This window comes from Mauremys reevesii, linkage group 1 (genome assembly GCF_016161935.1).
Source record: "Mauremys reevesii isolate NIE-2019 linkage group 1, ASM1616193v1, whole genome shotgun sequence".
In the NCBI taxonomy this organism is placed as follows: Eukaryota; Metazoa; Chordata; order Testudines; family Geoemydidae; genus Mauremys; species Mauremys reevesii.
In genome coordinates this window covers 240,754,148-240,773,466 of record NC_052623.1, presented here as the reverse complement: position 1 = coordinate 240,773,466, position 19,319 = coordinate 240,754,148, and positions in this window count along the sequence as shown.

Below are 19,319 nucleotides of genomic sequence, written 5' to 3'. Positions count from 1 at the left end.
CTTTGCCCAAGCACCTCCAGCCCCAGTGCCCCCAGCCTTGTGTGCACCTGCCTGCCCCAGCCTCTCAGCCACAGAAGCGCAGAAAGCACTCAAGAGAAGGCCTGCAGGCAGAGCATGGGAGGGGCCACACCAGGCTGTTTGGGGAGGCACAGCCTTCCTCTGCCTATGCTACCCGCCACCCATGACCACAGTTATGATGGATCTGAGCCCTAGTGAGTTGTGATCTGCTCCTGGTGGCCAATCTCCTCTTTTTTGGGAGAGGGACATAGACTGTGTGTGCGTGTGCACATGACTGTCTATGTGTTACTGTGGCTCACAAGTTTTTGTCATTGTTCCTTATAAGAGCCTGATGTCAGTTTTCAAAGAGCTAGTTTTTGGCTCCAGCTGCAACTACTGTCATGATTATCTATGTCTACTGCATAGATCAACTTTACCTTTTGGGTCTCTGGCCTCAATATTTTTTATCATTGCCCCCGACAACACTTCCTCACAACTTCAATGTTACACACAGAACTGGGAGCTTTTTTTTGCCCCCAAAATATTTTTTGTGAGCATCAAAACTGTATGTGAATTTAAGCTGAATTCAGCAAATAGTTTCAGCTGGAAAAAAAACTGATTTTTTTTTTCCATCCAGAAATATCTAAATGTTTTGTTCCACATTTTTGAAACACCATTTTGACATTTCATTTTGAAATGACATTTTCTAAATGAAATGTTGATTCAAATTGACATTTGAAATGTTTGCTTGACCCAAACAATTTTTTGTTTTGTTTTTTCCTCACCAATATGAGAAAACAACAACAAAATCAGTTTCAGTTCTAAACAAACCAATTTTGGGGAGGGGGTGGGGGTTTGGTTCAGCCACCAAAACAAAAAATCAGTTATTTGCTCAGGTATAGTTATGAACTGTTCATGGGCCATCACCTCAGTTTTGCTGTGGTAAAAGAACAAACGGAACAAGCCGTGTGATAACAGTTCGGGACTACATTATCTAAACCTTTCATTTGTTGCAATATTCTCGATTTCACTGCAACCCAGCTTCCTGTTTTCCACTGTGGGGTGGGGAGGGGGGTGTGTGGTGTGTGTGAGTGAACACATCTTATTCCGTTTAATTCCTGTGGTGGGTGTACTGCACTGAGACACGTGACAAGAGTTAAATGATTTCTCAATTCAGTGTGCTTGTGGTGGTGCTCTTATTTAGAACAAACAAAAACCTCACAACTGTATTCTGTAGTAACCACAGAGAACACTGCAAAATACTATTGTAAAATGCAGGGCCCAGTTCTGTGCTGCACCTCTCAGGAGGCACAGCAGAAAAGGGGCAGCTCGGGAGATGGGGAGACAACCATAGACCTTAGTGCCTTTGAGTCTAGCCTGGAGTTGCTCAAATTTATGGTAGTCAGTCTTGTTTGGGCTGCCCATGGGCTGAGCTGCAGTAGGGCGACGCAATGTCCCAATATTAGGGGCTTTGTCTTATATGTGCAAAAAAAAAGTGTCCTGATTTTTCACACTTGCTGTCTTGTTACCTTAATCTGCAGTCCAAAGTAGCTGGAGTTGACAGTGCTCCAACCATTCCTTCTCTCATCCTCAACATGCTCCTACATGGAGTCTCCAAAGAGGGGTGGCATCGGATTCATGTACGTTGTCTCTGCACTGCCTCTGTGCCAGGGGAGTTTTCCACGGGGCCATTGCAGCAACTGCATAGACCTTATATGCTGCCAGAGAGACATAAAGGGGCCACACTGGAAGCCAGAATCCAGGATGCAATGTCCTTAGTGATCTGTACAATACTTTTTATAAGGGTGTATGGGAAGAGTAAAGCTAGGATTACTCAGTGCTAAGATTACTCCTGGTGGTGAGTACCAGGATCCTTTTGATATTGCTTTCCTGCTCGTTTGCACTGGAATAAGCACTAATCTCATCTGGATTTTTGCTAGACTGACATTTGAACTCTGGAAATTAGATTTTGGTTCAGTAGTTCTTATTTTCAATCTCAATTCAGTGCTTTCTTGCCACATTTTACTTAGAATTTAGATTTTATTTCTTCTATGGACAAAAATATTAAAGGTCCCCAATTCAGGAAACCATTTAGATTTGTGCTTAAATCTGTCCGTATTCGGGATAGGATTTAAGGATGTGCTTAATAAGCATATGCTTAAATCCTGTTGAATTCAAGAACATGCTTAAATTCTGTCCTGACCAGTGATGCTTTCCTGAATCAGAACCTAATACGGTAATCTCAATAGCAGATTGGATCTGAAGGATAGATATCTCATTAGTGTGGAGGACCAGGTGAAATTGAAGGACAAGCTGTCTTCTAAAAACTTTAAGAAATACTGCCCAAATTTGAAGGATTCACTTTTTGGGAATACCAGGCGAGGAAAGGATTATGGGTGAGATTCCACTCTTTTAAAAAGAGTGTAAATCTAGAGTAACTCAGCTGGTGTCAGCAGAGTCTCTTCAGCTTTAGTCAGCTATAAATTTATGCATAAATCTGATCCTGTGACCTGCTGGGTGGGTTGAAGCTAAAATGGCTAAACCACTGGAGTGGGATTTGAAAGAAAATCCCACTTACCCAGATTGCTGCTACTGGGTCCTTACCAGAGGAAAGCAAGGACAGCCAAATGGTGGCACAATAGTACCAGGAATCCTCTCAAATGCAGGGGATTGAGACTGTTTGATAGTAATGACCTCTCTGACCTGAGGGAAGAAACCACTGGACATAGAAAAAAAAAGGCTGTTAATATTCCACCACAAAAAGAAGTGGGTAAACGCTAATTATGTTTATATAAAACTTCGTGGATGAAAATCAATGGAGAGGCAGCTGAGATAGGACAGGTTGAAAATTTTCTGTCCAAACTTATTTAATTTAAATTTGAAAATTGTTTTTTGACAAACTGAAAGTCTTCACAGATTCTCTGCTTTCCTTGACATTTTTTTATTTCTTCATTAGACAATCAAAAAGCCAGAAAATTTGGCCCAGACATTTTTCAGTTTCCAGCTAAAATTTGTTTAGATTTTGAGGTTTTTAGCCAAAAAAAATCAGTTTTTGTTGCCAAACATAACAAATATCATTCTTCATTTTTTCAACAGTCAACGTTTTCCAGTGAAAATTTTAGTAAAATGGACACTTGTCATTTTTGTTGACATTTGCCCATGGGGTAAAAAAGCATTTTCCAACCAGTTCACAGTGTAGATAGGAGAGATTAGTCTGAGATTTAAGAATGAGGTTCTCTGGAGATAGGACAATGATCAAACCAACCATGAGGATACCAATAAGGTTTTGGGGAAAATATCTAAACATAGCTGCCTGCGGCCAAATGACAGGAGGGACATGGTGGTGGTCCAGCAATGTGCAGGAGGCAGTAAAGGAAGAGGAAAGGTTTAAGCCAGGAGTCTCAAACTCATGGCCCACGGGCAATCTGCGGCCTGCGAACCTCCCCAATGTGGCCCGCAGGGCTCCAGCAGTTTTGGGGCCGGGTCTCTCCCTTGGCCCCACCTGCCACCCCCAGGTGCTCCCCCCATCCCTGGCGACTTACAATGGCCCAGGGCCCCAGCATTGCAGAGTGGCGTCTGCCTGCTTGCTCCAAGTGTCTGCCGGCCCCTCCCTCTGGTCCTGGGGCGAGACTGCGCCTCCGTGCGATGCCTCCGCCCTGAGTGCCCCTGCAGCCAATGGGAAGCTGCGGGGGTGGTGCCTGGGGGCAGCAGCACACAGAGACCCCCCCCCACCAGCCTGCCTTGCCCCGTCTTGGAGCCCCAGGTAAGCACCACGCCCGCCTCCCCTCTCCCAGAGCCTGCATCCCCACCCCTTTTCCACACACCCCTAACTCCCAAACTCCCTTCCAGAGCCTGCACCCCCTCCGCACACACCCCAGCCCCCAAACTCCCTCCCAGGGCCTGCATCCCTACCCCTTCCTCCTGCACCCCCTGCCCCAGCCCAGAGCCTGCACCCAGCACCCAAACTCCATCCCAGAGCCTGCACCCCAATCACCTATCTCAGACTTCCTCCCCCACCCAAACTCCCTCCCAGAGCCTTAGGCAGGTGGGGCTGGAGTTTTTTTTTTGGGGGGGGGGGGTTCTGAGCAGCATGCGTGATGATATTGGCCCGCTGGGAGGATTTGACGACTGGCACTGGCCCTAAGGTAAATTGAGTTTGAGACCCGTGATTTAAGCAATGGCAGAAAGTAAGAACAGTGGAAATTTATGAGGAATATAAGCTGGTAAAGAAACAGCCGAAAGAGCAGATGTGGAAGCTAAAGGTCAGGCAGTGAAAGCCCTATATGCAGGACTACTAGTGAAGAAAGAGGGGAAAGGAATATGTAGACTAGCCACAATTAGGCAAAGAAGCACAGAGGACGTGAGAGCTGTGAAGTGTGTCAAAGATGAAAACAGGAAAGTATCAATGGAAGATGGTGAAATCATTAGCAGGTGGCACCAGTTTTATAAGAAACTGCTCAGTGAAGAGAATGCAAAGAAACTGTTGAGGGAAGTAGGCACAAGCAACACCCTCACAAGACCTATCACAATGGTGGAGACTCAGACAGCGGTAAAGATGATGAAATGGGGGAAGGCAGTGGAATTGGACCGTGTACCAATTGGGCATTTAAAGCACTAGGCCATGAGGGAGTGGAGAAGATGAGCTTTTCCAACTTAATTCTCTGTACTGGAACAATGCCCCACAGGTGGAGAAAAAACACATTTGTCCCTATCTTCAAGCATAAATGATATGCGCACAAATGTAGTAATTACTGACCCATCAAGTTAATGATTGCTGTTCTAATAATCGTCCACTCATGAAAAAGGAATATTAGAGAAAGGGTGATAATTGCTGAGATTATTAGTGTTAAGAGATGGTTCCTGAAACATGGACCTAACAACCACATCTTTAAGGGATGCTGTTACCTTGCCCTCCTGTAGGGAAACACTGACAGTCTTGTCCAATAATGAATGCAACATCTGTATGCAAAATTTTACCAGCCAAGAAGCACATTGGTCTGAAGTACATCGTAACCTGCAGCTTCCTTGAGACTTCCAGAATCTGTGTGTGTAAAACTGGTTGTTTTACAAAAAGATCATTAATAACCAACACTGGCTAGAAATTTAGTTTTGACAACTCAGAAAGACAGCAGTTTCCCTTTGCATGATGCAGGGCCATTGGTTCAAGTAATGACTCACCAACACCAGTTCATATAGAGCATTCTTTGCAAGTGTTCCTGGAATGTCTCCCATTCATAGACTAACCCATTCTGACACTGTGAGCTCCTTAGCTCAGTTTAACAATGTAAGGTGTTATAACTGCAGAGTGGAGTGCTAGTATATGAGCCTCATAGTTGATGGGAGCCGCAACAGTAAATGGAAAGGGGATGAATTCTTAGAACTGATATATTTATTTTCCCTTGCTAGTGTTTTAGGTACTTAACATACCATGCTCAGTGACACTGGACCACTGCTATAAATATAGCGGGAGGTATGTGACCTTGACAGTGGGTATGGCTCACACAATAATACCCTTTTGAAACTGGTATGGGGCATGCGCCTCAAACTCTCTGCAGTACACTGTTCAGCAGGAATGGATGACCTTCATATTACTCTGCAAAGTAGAAATGGTTTATGTCGTCCCAAGTTACTGGCACTCTTAAACTGTAACTCAGAACTGTGGAGTTCATTTATCATGTGTGTACCATGTGAGTATGAAAGTTTCCCTGTCCTGTGAAAAATTTTAAAATACTGAAAAATTTTCCCATCCCAAATTGGGATGAAAAGTCAAAATCTCTAGAATTTTCACAAACTGAAAATCTTGAAAAAAAAATGGAAAAAGATTGGTTTGGGACAATTGGAATGTTTAATGTCAATTTCAAAACATTTCATTAAAAATATATTTTACTATAATTAGCTTAAATGTTGCAACAAAAAGTCATTTAAAACCAAAAACTTGGAATTTCTTTTCTTTTTTAATTTTTCAAAATAAAAATTTTACCAAAACCAACCCTTCCCCATGAAAAGCTCCAGTTTTGACAAATGGGCATTTTCCAATTGAAAAATATTTCATCAAAAAATTCTCAACCAGCTGTAATCCACCAAGCATCAACTAGGGCCTAAAATGAAATAGGAAAGAACGTGTTAGGATCTGCTTTCTCCCATTCCAAATGCCAATAGCCTTATTATATCCATCTCTTGTTTTCTGAGATCACGTCCATCACTGTTATCTGGGGGCCTACTTTACCCTTCCTCTGTCTTAACAATGGCAGAATGGCTTATGCATTCTATACTTATAGTGACTTACAACACATCATACATACATATGTACAGTGTCTTAGATTGAGGAAGAGAGATTTATTACAAACTCTCATTGTTTATCATGTTAGAGTTTGGTCAGGTGTTCCAACTTGGACCTACCTTATAATTCTCTGAATTTCTGAGTTCAGATTCAGAGCTAAATCTGTATCTGAACTCTGTTGCTTGAACCCATCTCCTCAACTGACCTTAGCTACAGTAAAGACTCTGATTTCTCCTCCCCCTACTCTGAACTTTAGGGAAATCTGGATTTAGATCAAGATTCAGAGCTGAACATTAAAAGCAGTCATTTGGGCCTATCTTTATATCATAGCTATTCTACTATTCACTTTAGCAATGAAAAGCAGTTAGCTACGGACCTAGCATTTCAATACCCCCAAAACATCAAGACACTGCATATTAAGTTAATACCTTATTTATCAGATTATAAATTGCATATCACAGGATATGAAATTCTGTACAAAAGTTTCAACTATATTTAGCCTCACTTACCACACCAACAATCTAACTACAGAAGTGGCAGGACCTCTGGAAGAGTTATTCCAAAATAATAGTAATTAGTGACAACAACTGTAGGGAACTAATCTATATCCTTGTTTATTCACCTCTGGGGGTAGCTGTTTAAATTTTGTGACAACAGACAATTGCCTGTACAAATTAGGACTAATATAGTACAAACAGATGTGTTGTTTCCTTTATTATGTAAAACAATGATCATGTATTAAAGCTTGTAAATGTCATACTGATACGTTTCTGATTGCAAAATATATTTGACAAGGCAAATTTAATTAATTTTTCTATGGTGATGAAATGGATAAATGTAAAAATATGGAAGAAGTGTCAAAGGATTATCCAAAAGTGTATGTAATCAATTTTTGTGAAAATATTTGATCTCGAAGTTCTACCTGAACTTTGCATCCTTGTGCAATGTACTTAAAATAGTTTTATTATATCATTATACATCATCTGTCAAATATATTAAAATATAATGCATACTGTGATTTCTTAAACTGTTACCGTATGAACTAATGTTATTGTTGATGTTCTAAGTGCCTATTCAACAGCAGAGTAGTGTGCTCCTGTGTGGCGTAGCTCATCTCACACAAGGCTGGTTGATGTAGAGCTTAACACTGCTATGCACATTGTTACCAGGACTTTACGTGCAACTCCGTTGCTGTGGCTGCCAACACTTAGTGACATAGCACAACCCCATATTTGCCATGAGGGGGCCTCCATCGTGCTCCTGGCCAAGAACTGTGAGAACAGTGACTTGCCTGTGTACTCTGACCTCTTTAACCACCCACCAGTTTGCTTGTCTTTTAGATACCTTCTGTGGTCTCTTATGCCACCACATGAGGGTGAAATCTGCTTGGCATAACGAGTGGTCAGCGATGACAGTTGTTAATCTCTCATTACCAACCCAACCATCTGCCAACCAGGTTTTGACCTGCCAGGGCACATGTGGTCATCCCTGAACTGGTTTCGAACAGGACAGGGCAACTGTGTGGCCAATCTTTTTAAATGGGTTAACTTCAGACTGTCATGTATCCTTGATGAGTGCCCGCTGACTGACTTTGGCAGGCTTCACCTGGCTGATGAAGAGGCTATCAAGTGGCTGGGCACACTGCATATATACAGTGTCTTACAGTGCACATAGGGCCTGATTCTCCTTTGATTTAGGGTAACTCCATTAATGGTAAAGGGGTTTATTCCTAGCTTAAACTGGTGTGAATGGAGATTCAGGCCCATAGTCATCAGATTGGCTTAATTTTAAGTCTTTAATGAGATTTACAAAACAAGCCAGGATTGAAGAATATTGGTTTTGTAGTTTTTAAGTTATAAATATTTAAATTCAAATGTCACTTGAAGTGTATGAAAATAGGAGTTTATAATGGAAACCATTTTGCAAAGTTAACTGAAGTAAGTAGTGTCAGGTGTGCCTACTGAACATAAAATAAACAACACCTTTAGTGGTCTTTCCTACTGCATATTTGTTGGTGTTTCTTTAAACTCTTAATAGATGTATTAACAAAACAATAAAAACCACACCACTCACTAACGATCATTTTGGGGTACAGTGGAAGTTTAAGGATTGATTCAAGGAAAACATTTCTTTTGATTCCTACATGGGTCATTACACTTAGCCATTGATACAGTGAGCTTCCTGTGCTACAGGCACACAGATCTCTGGCCATGTCTACACTACACAGACTACAGCAGGATAGCTATGATGTCAGTGCAGCCTAGGCCAACGGAAGGGATTTTACTGAACAACATTTGTTAGGTCAATGGAAGCATTCTTCTCTCCACCTAGCTGCATCTACACTGGAGGGTTAGGAGGGCATAGCTAGAGCATGCAGGGGTGTGGATTTTTCACATACTGAGCCACGTTGACATAAATTTTAAGTGTAGACCATGACTCCATTTTCCACCCTATCCTAATAGGTATTTTAGTGCAAAGCAGGACAATCAAGTTGTAGATGGAGCAAACATGGATGTTGTTACATTCTTTACCTACTTTCAAAGAAACATGCAAAACTCCTTCCTGCCTTTGAAAACATCAGAGAAATCACTTCCAACATCATCCTTACAACCAAAAGCGCCAAGTAACCACCCTCTTTAATCTACTGAATTCAATTATTGTTACAAGTGACAATTTGCAAAAGCAAAAGCCTGTCAGAGGATTTCTCTCCGCTCTTCCCATTATTTTTATAGGCAAATCAACTGGGAATATGAGTTACTTTTAGTGCTGTCCTATACACACAAGCTGCTACAGCTCAGCTGTATATTTATCTGCACTAATCAATGAGTTTCAACATTCATAGTGATTGCAATAGTATACTCTAAAGACATATGCATAGCTCTAGCACATACTAATAGGAAAATATAATGTTTTCCTCTCCGTTCATTTCCCGCAGTATAGCCAATGTTCCTAATGGAGTGCTGGGAGTCATAATGACAATAACAATTGATCATTCTCCTCAGTACTTCATGATTTTATTTTTTACATGATGTGAACCAAATACTCCTAAGAGGCTCTTGATTTACAATACTGGAGACAGAAGTCTCCATTTATCTACAAAATAGTCACCACAAGGGTAGTGGGAGTATGAGCTCCCTCATGCTGTCCCTTAAATCTGTCTTGGAGTGAATCACTCCTACATCTGAGAAGGTGGTTAACACTCCATGCCTTATTCAACCCTTGGCCTCTTTGCTCTTTGTCAACCAGGGGGAAAATTAGTGTAGTAATTTGTGGATGTTTGCTCACTAAGAACTAGACTGAGCCCACCAATTTCAGAGAATAACAGCTTTCAGTTCCTACTGGCCTAGCCCAGTTTAGCAACAGCGACCTTAAATTGAAAGACTCCATATCCCACTACCAAATCCCCAGCCATCCAGCCCTTCGCTTCCTGTAACTTCATTACACAGTAATGGTATGTATTTAGAATTTTTTTCCTCAAAATAATTCAGCAGTGCCCTGCAACGTGTGTGCTTCTGTTCAATCTTAAACCAGTTCATTCAAGTCACATCCCAATGGCTATTTGCAGAAAAGTGGCGTTTTCATGGCTCTGTGGATACAGAATGAACATATTAAAGTTTAACTGAAATTTCACATAGCAACACAATAAGCACTGCAGAAAATGTATGGCCTCCAAATGCACACTCTATGGCAGTGGTTCTCAACCAGGGGTCTGTGGCCCACTGTGGGACCGTGAACAGGGCCAGTGTTAGACTAGGACAGAAAGTCGATGCCCCACGAGGTTGAAACCCTGGGCCCTGAACCCTGCCACCTGGGGCTGAAGTCAAAGCCTGAGCAACTTAGCTTTGTGGGGGCCCCTGTGGAGTGAGGCTCTAGGCAATTGCCCTGCTTGCTACCCCCTAATGCTGGCCCTGGCTTTTATATGCAGAAAAAAGTTGTGGCACAGGTGGGCCGTGGAGTTTTTATAACATATTGGAGGGGGCCTCAGAAAGAAAAAGGATGAGAACCCCTGCTCTATGGGTACTAAAAAAAGCTAATTTGAAGGCTTACATTTCTAATACCCTATAACACATGTTGCTTTCTGGTCATAAATTAGAAAAAATACTATGCCAAATAACAATTTTCAAGGGAAAATATTGCTTAAGTATAACTTTAAGCAACAGAATGTTGTCATAAAGTGCAAATTGCAAGACCCAATACCATCCAACCATAAAGAAAATTGTGACACTGAAATCTGATAGCAGCAATCCCCAGTTGAGAACCCCTGAACTAGAACAGGGGTTCCCAAACTCCATTGCACTGCATTTCCCTTCTGACAACAAAAATTACTACATGACCCCAGGAGGAGGGGCCAAAGCCTGAGTCACACCACCCTGAGTTGGGGGGCCAAAGCTGAGGCCCAAAGGCTTCAGCCCCACGCAGGGGGCCTGTAACGTGAGCCCCACCACCCAGGGCTAAAGCTTTCAGGCTTTGGCTTTGGCTTTGACCCCAGGCAGTGGGGTTTGGGTTTCGGCTCCCAGCAAGTCTAAGCCAGCCCTGGTGACGCCTTTAAAATAGGGTTGCGACCCACTTTGGAGTCCCGACTCACAGTTTGAGAACTGCTGAACTAGAAAAATGGACAGTTGAAGCTCACTTTTCAGACGTGAGTACCTAAATTTACTATGAGAGATGCCTTTAGGAGCTCTGGGTTTTGTTCCTAGCTCTGCCAAAGACTTGTGTAACATTGGTAAAGTCACTGAACATCTCTCTCTTCCATTGGTTTCACCATCTGAAAATGGGGACAAAGACACTTACCCATCATTTGAGATCTATGAATGAGGAGTATTTATAATGATTATTTATCAAAATAGATGTTTTGCTCCCTAAGTTCTAAAATGAGGGAAATGTATTACTGATTCTAAAACAAAGTAACATTAAAGTAGAAGAAATGGAATGGTATGGGGCTAAAGTCTAAAGTTCAAAGTAGATATTCAAAACCGGTCTATGGGTGTTTTGAATAACCTTTTGCATACTGCACTCTGGCATCATTATTGCACAATGTAACCCCATTCACTTTGAGTGCAGTGTACATATGCCTTCCCTTTCACTGATTTTTCTGCAGAATGGTCTGCCCATATGAATGGGGTAGCATAGTTAACAGGCACTCTGGCCATATGGGGTAGGTAGTTCCTGATGTGCCATCCAGAATGTTTTTAAAGGCAAAGAGTTTTATTTTCTGCTTTTAAAAATAATGTGATGTACTTATGTTTGAATAAATATAATGCAGAATGTGTTTTAGAGGGATCACATTGGGCTATATGTATCTATCTATTGACATGGGGTCAAGAAACACCCAAGCTGACACAGAGGAGTAAATTATACCTTTGCCGCGGGGGGCAGTCACTGTGTTGCTGCCCCTATGATCCTCAGTGTACATTGGGGCAGGGGAGGGAAATGTAATGTTGTCATTGGGGACGCTATAGGATTTCCTCTGGGACAGGTTGCCTAGGGTATGAGTTCATTGACTACACCCTCCAGCTATCCTGCCCAGGCCCCCTCTTGTGATTATGTGATTGCTCCTTTAGCCCCCCTGGTAAAAGGGAAAATCATTTTCTACAAAGACAATTTCCCCCAATAGATTTTCTGATGCTAGGACTCTCCTGCAGGTTCTATGCAACAACAGAACCTGGGGTGAATCTTGACCACCGTACTTTGCGTTGTCAGTGACATAGGACTTGGCTTATAGTAACTGTTAAAGAGAGTTAAATTCTCCCAAATACTGGAAATCTGATTTAATAAAGCATCCTAATAGCTGAACTAAGGATTACTTTATGAACTGCAGATTAATACTGTAAAGGAGGCAGGACACTCAGCCTTACTCCCCAATCTCAGGGATCTATTTCAAAGCAATGGTTGGAAACTTCAGCTGGAATCTCTGGCTATATGAACATGTGTTGATCTGCCATGCCAGGTAATCACACATTAGTGGGATGCCAACAGGCTTACGGCTTTTCTACACTACAGGGACTAAAATGGCATAGCTATGGTGCCATAGCTATTCCACTATAACCTCGTAGTACAGAGGCAGACTACAGTGACAGAAGGGTTTTTTGCATCACTGTGGAAACTTCATCTCCCTGAGCAACAGTACTAGGCCGCTGAAAGCATAGCTAAGCTATAGTTATGGTGCTCTAGTCTAGGGCAGTGGTTCTTAAACTTGTATACTGGTGACCCCTTTCACACAGCAAACCTCTGAGTGCAACCCCCCAATAAATTAAAAACACTTTTTAATATATTTAACACCATTACAAATGCTGGAGGCACAGCCGGGTTTGGGTTGACAGCTCGTGACCCCCCATGTAATAACCTCACAACCCCCTGAGGGGTCCTGACCCCCAGTTTGAGAACCCCTTCTCTAGAGTGTGACTTTTTCACACACCTGAGCACCATAGCTATGTCAAACTAAGTTTTAAGTGTAGAAGACAATCTGCTTCAAAATCCCTCAAAAATACTCATGGAGGTATGGATTTACTGAACATTCAAATAAATGCAGCTGTGTGTTTGGCTATATATCCCTTTAATGCACTTCAAATGTACAATCATTTAAATTTAAAACTGTCTGTTTAGAAGAGAGTGGGAAGGGGGCCAGGAATGTCTTCTTTAGATACAGATCAGTATAAGCTATGTCAAGAATCCTGTGGACATTCTGGTACCATCTCCATTTGAATTGGATCCTAGACAGGCAGTATAGATGTACTCAGACAATTGTGGAAATGATTTAACTTAATATGGCTTTGTCTTTGTATGGTTTAAGTCATGTCTTTGTGTGGTTTCTGAGGAATGGTTTGAATTTTTGCCATGTGTGGACAGAGATTGTTTGCTTTTGGGGGTTTGAGGAACTGGCCTCCAGACAAAGGCTAGATGTGACCATAAACTGACCATCAACTGATTGGACCCAGCTTTATTAGAATTCCAACAGAACACCCCATTTATATGCAAATTTCTAGGTATAAAACAGTAAGGGAAGAAACAAAGGAGACTATCATTAGCAGCAAAAAGCTTTGCATTACACTTCCTCATAGCCAGAATGACTGCGGTTTTGGGACATCTGCTTCCTTTATTTTCTCTAACATTTAAACACTGGGCTGGTGTCAATGCTGTAGGAGAGGGGACTGCATCAGTTTAGCTACACCAATGTAGCTGTAGTGTAAGCACACTGCACTGATATATTAACAAGTGATTGGCACCAAAACAAATTGCACTGGTGCAAGTCACTTTGTACACGTGTCCAACACATCTAGACTAGGGGTTTGCATCAGTTCAGATACACCTGTGCAAAAAACTCCTAGAATAGAAAAGAGATTGCATTTATGTGCTGGTTATCTAGAGATAGCAGTACTGATTTATCATATACATGTTGAAGAACAGATCCATAAAAAAAATCTCAGGATAACTAAAAGATTCCAACAGGCTTGCAAAAATACGTGCAGAGAAGAAAAACCCTACTTATCATATGGGACTTAAACTCTAGAAATAAAAATCATTAACCATATGTATGAACAGTCACATTCACTTTTTAATTCTATATTATTGTCTGCACTTGAAATATGCTGACTTGACCATGCTGGAGTAAGAAGTACTGTATTTGGCCACAGAAGAGAGATAAGATGGGTTGCAACAGAGCAGGCTTCCAAAAACTTCCTCATCAATTTGAAGGCTGCTGAATTGACTGTAATGCAAATTGTGGTGATGTTTTTATGATGTTATCTCTTGTCCTTTGGGAACTGCAAAGAGAGAATCCTGAACTATGGCTGGCCAAAAATCTATCAGAGGGTAGTGACTTTTGGTTTTACTGACCTGAGTGTGACTTTCATTTTGTTTTTGAATATGAAAGCTAATTTAAACATAGACTTAATTCATGTGCGTAAATGAAAGTGGAGATAAAAGTGTGTAGACTGATTTGTTTTCAACATCTAGTACTAGGCTGCACAAAGCATTGCAAAATACACAAAAAAAGAACAATCCTGCGCTGGCAAGAGGATCTAAAAGGTCATGTATTTTGTGAACATCTGAAGGACTACAAATAATCCCACATGCCAACATTTAAATCTGCACTATTAAAAGTATGAATTTTTGTCTGTTTTCATACTGCCCACCAGTGCTTTAATCAGGGCTTCGAACCAGGATAAGTCAAGAAGGCTTGTAAGGAAAGCATTCACTTGCTAGGCCAGGGACCTGGAAATCAGAACCCCTCATTCTGCCTCGATTCACTGTGTAACTTTGGCCAAGTCTACATTTATTTATTCACTTGTGGCATGGGAACAATAATTACCTACTTCTCTGGAGTTTTCTGTTTGCTTTGAAAGCACTAAATGTAAAACTCTATATAAATCTATTTTATTTAATATATGATTTTTATTGTCAGTCACTCATCAATATGGTAGTTTGTCATGGTCATGAATACTAAAGACTTTTTTAAATAAAGGCTATGTGTGTAATGTAAACACAGTGCGGCATATTGCTCCACTTGTCTCACTGCTTTTTATGTTTGGCAGCTGCTGGGTTTTTTCTGAACATTTAATGAGCCAGGGCTGTCAGCTAGGCCTATATCTTACAAGCTGATTGCTACCTCTGAATCTGCCAAGTTGTATAACCATTCAATTCAATTTCCTTTGATGTAAAAAAATTGTATTCAGTGAGATCACGATGTCTGCGCACTTTGAACCCAAACTTTGAGGCACGGACCCATCTCCACCAGAACTCTGCTCTGCATGAGCAAGCCCCTTTTGTAAACCTAAAATGGTTTTCAGACATACACTTGCTCAATTTGCACATGCAAATGGCATTTGTGCATGCAAATCAGATATTTTGGGAGTGCCTAAACATACACCATGCCTAAAGATGGGCATCTAAAATTAGAAACTAAATTGAGGCCACTTTTGCCCATTATGATACAGTAAAAGGTCTCATTTAAACCATCAAATGAAATGCAAGTCAGGTAAAGGCATCCATCCTGCTGACTCTTCCGCTTGGACCTGCTTCAAGTGTCAGTGATCACTATGTACTTTTGTACATGTGCTGTATGTTTGTTTTATTGATTAATTGACTTATAAAACACTCAGCTCTGGATGCACTATCTGGAATGCTGTATAATTTTTAAACAAAAACTAAGAGTAAAAAAAAAGCTGGGCCCTGTGCCAAGAATTAATAGTGATTCCTTCAGCTAATACTAGATAAAAGAAAACCACCAGAGATTTCATGCAGACAGAATTTTTCTTTATGATGTGATATGATCTTTCTCCCTCTTTAATTTGAATGAAGTGTGGTCAGGAGGAGGCAGTACGGGGTTAGGCAAAAAGAGGTCCTCAGTTCTAATCCTGACTCTATGATCAACTCCGTGTGTGTGTCTCTGGGCAAGTCACTTTAGCGCTCCCCATTTGTAAAATAGAGTGCTTAAAAATTTTTACCCACCTATTTCATTTGGATGTAATGAGGCTTACTTAGTTAATTTCACTATAATGCCTTGCAAAACTAACAAACGAGAATATTCACAAAACTTCACATTAACAGCAGTGGCATAGGTAAGAGTGGAAATTTGGGTGAACCCTGACGTTCAGGTGGACAGGTAATGACAGACTACGCTCGCTCAGCTTCTCCCCCGACGCCACAGTCTCTTCCTAGCCCTAGTGCCCCCAGACACAGGGCTTCACCTGCCGAGGTGGGCACGTGCATGGGGCGGCTCAGAAAATGGCAAGGCAGAGCTGCCAGAGCGTAGCTTTCTGAAGGGCGGGCACATAGCTCCGTACTGGATTACAGGTGCCCAAGTGACGCTCCAGGCTGCTGTGGCAGCACTGCACACCTGCTCAGATTTGGATGGGCCTGGAATCAGGATGCTAAGTGGGTGGGCCGACCCACCCGTGGCTATGCTCCTGATTGAGTTTTTAACACATAAAATTCAAAATATAATGTGTAGAACAAAAGCACCCTAAGAGATCTTGAAACAAGCCTTGAAGACAGAGGGATTCTAGCTACCATGCTGAGGGAAGGAATTCCATAGCAAAGGTTGCTGAAGTCAGGAGGAGAGTTCCCTCCCACCAGATTTAAATGTAGCCTCAGGTGAGGAAAAGAGCAATGAAATGCCATTTGCCTTCAGTTGCTGTCATAAACAGATAGTTAAGGGTTAATGCCTCTTTTACCTGTAAAGGGTTAAAAAGTTCACCTAGCCTAGCTGACACCTGACCAGAGGAACCAATGGGGGAACAAGATGTTTCAAAAGGAAGGAGGGAAGTTTTCCTTTGTTTAGATTTTCAGTTCAGCCAGAGTGAAAAAGATCAAGGAACCAGCCTCTTATCAGAGTAGTAAGTTTTAGAAAGGAATAAATAGGTTTATGTTTATTTTCTTTGTAACTTGTCTTGGTATCATTAAGGGAATTATCAAAATTGGGTATTTGGGTATTTTTGTGTAACTAAATTTGTGCCCAGGGGAACATCCTCTGTGTTTTGAATTTGTTGTCTGTGAGAGTAGCTGGTATGCTAATCTCTCCCAGAGGGTTTTCTTTTAGCTTTCTTTTCTTTAATTAAAAGCCTTTTTCTTAATACCTGATTGATTTTTCCTTGTTTTTGGATCCAAGGGGATTGGATCTGGACTCACCAGGAATTGGTGGGGGAAAAGAGCGGGGGATGGTTAAATTCTCCTTATTAAGATCCAAGGAGTTTGGATCTGTGTTCACCAGGAAATTGGTGGTCTCTCAAGGCTACCCTGGGAGGGGAAGGTTTTGGGGGGAAAGAGGGAGTTCCAGACGGAGGGATCTGGATTGTAGCCCTGTAGCCTGCCTAAATCAGGCAACAGGATGGTGGCAGCGATACCAGATCTAAGCTGGTAATTAAGCTTAGAAGTGTCCATGCTGGTCCCCACATCTGTACTCTAAAGTTCAGAGTGGGGAAGGAACCTTGACAGTTGCCTTAGAAGGTCAAGGGGAAAATACAGTTATTGAAGTATCTCAGGCCTAGATTACTAAGGGCTCTATATACAAAACAAACATTAAGCTGATGTAAAGGCAAAATCAAGTATTTCACATACTTCCCTCCCCTTCTTCCCCCACTCCACAGATGTTGTAATTGTCTGAAGGTTAGCAGTCAAATTTATTTGAACGGTGTCCCCTCAACCTTGGAGTGTTTTTCTTAATAACGGTACTCCATCAAAAATGAACAGATTGCCAAACCCAGATCGGGACTTTGAAACTATGACCAGTCATAGACTCCTTATTTAACCTTGGGCAAGTCACATTGATCTCTCTGTACCTCAATTCTCCACCTGAAAAAAATTTCTCTGACTTTATTTTTTTTTTTGTCTAGTTATAAGTTCTTCAGGGCATGGACTGTCTATTCTATGTGTATGTACAGTGCTGAGCATCTAATCTCTTTTGGAATCTTTAAGTACCATCATAATAAATATCTATAATAAATCTTTGTCACCTCCAAAACCATTAAGGTCTTGCTAATGGTTGACTGGCATGTGGCACGTTTTTCTTCTGTTTAATTACTATTGTTTTATTGACTGCCAATGCTGTGCTTAGAATAGAAAAGAAACCCTGGTCCAAAGAATTTACAATCTAGTGGTGAATATTCATAGAGTGACAGCAGAAATACAGAGACTTGATGTGCACCAGCAAACTGGTTTTGATCCAGAGACATCTTGATCTGATCTCTCCTCTCTCCTGTTCCTCTTATATCCAACTTCCTTAAAGTTCAATTATCCATGTCTCACTTGTGCTTAGCTAAATTATCCTTTTCTTTGCCTGGAATTTCACTGCCTTTCCCGTCATTATTCTTTGGCTGATGTAACTCATTCATAGCTCTATTTCAGAAAGCCAGAAGCAGCAGTTCATGGACTCAATACTGAATGGTCTGATTTTTTTTCATCCAAACCACCGCATACACCACCTGGAAAGGCACAAAGTTTTTCCTTTGCTCAGTGGAATTATGCTGTGCCAAGCAACATATTTACATGGAGGGATAAATTAATCTATTTTTACTCTGGTGTTTTATTTAATAGGAAGAGAAGCCTGGAAGCCCCTGCTCGTTGCTCACTCAAAGTAGTTATGCCTGAATAGGAACCTAAGGTCTCATCTCCTCTAGAGGCACAGGCAATGTACATTATTAGGTGATGTGCCCTTCCCTCCCTCCCTCCCTCCTCTCAAAGCATCAAAAGGAGAAGCTACTCCACCAAGTAAAGAACATGAGAGAAAATAGCGTTTGGAGAAGAATGCAAATGCTTGTATCTATTGGACCCTTCTGGTTCCAATATAGCGATATTGCTGAGTTTTCAGTGCAACACATCCTTCCCCTCCTCTTTTGACCAGTAGTGGTAAAAACATATCTTTTAGCATGAAAAATACAAGTGTATTTGTTCCTATGTGGGAATAAAAATGTAACCCACTGGCAAGGCATCTCATATTAGTACAGTGATTTACTTTTTTATTATTCAATGAGAGCTGCTGATGTGCTTAATTCTTTACAAGACATAGAGGATGACCAGAGTCCCTGCCCAACTTGCTATATAAGCTTGGACAAATGCACACCACAAAACACAAATTAATACATGTGTCTGATACAATCGTCGGGCCACAGTTGTAAACTGTGTTGGGACATGGCGAAACATTTGTCAGAAACAGAGCTGCGGTGTGGACAGTCTAACCTGTTGCAGCAGGAAAAGCAGTAGGACAGGAGTGGCCAACCTGTGGCTCTGGAGTCACATTTGGCTCTTCAGAAATTAATATGCGGCTCCTTGTATAAGCACCAACTCCAGGGCTGGAATTACAGGTGCCAACTTTCCAGTGTGCCGGGGGTGCTCACTGCTCAACCCCTGGCTGTGCCACAGGCCCTGCCCCCACTCAACTCCACCCCTTCCCGCCCCCTCCCCTGAGCCTGCCATGCCCTCGCTCCTCCCCCTTCCCCTCCCCCCCCCCAGAGCCTCCCGCATGCCACGAAACAGCTGATTGGGAGGTGCGGGGAGGGAGGGGAATGTGCTGAGCTGCGGGGCTGCTGATGGGTGGGAGGTGCTGGAA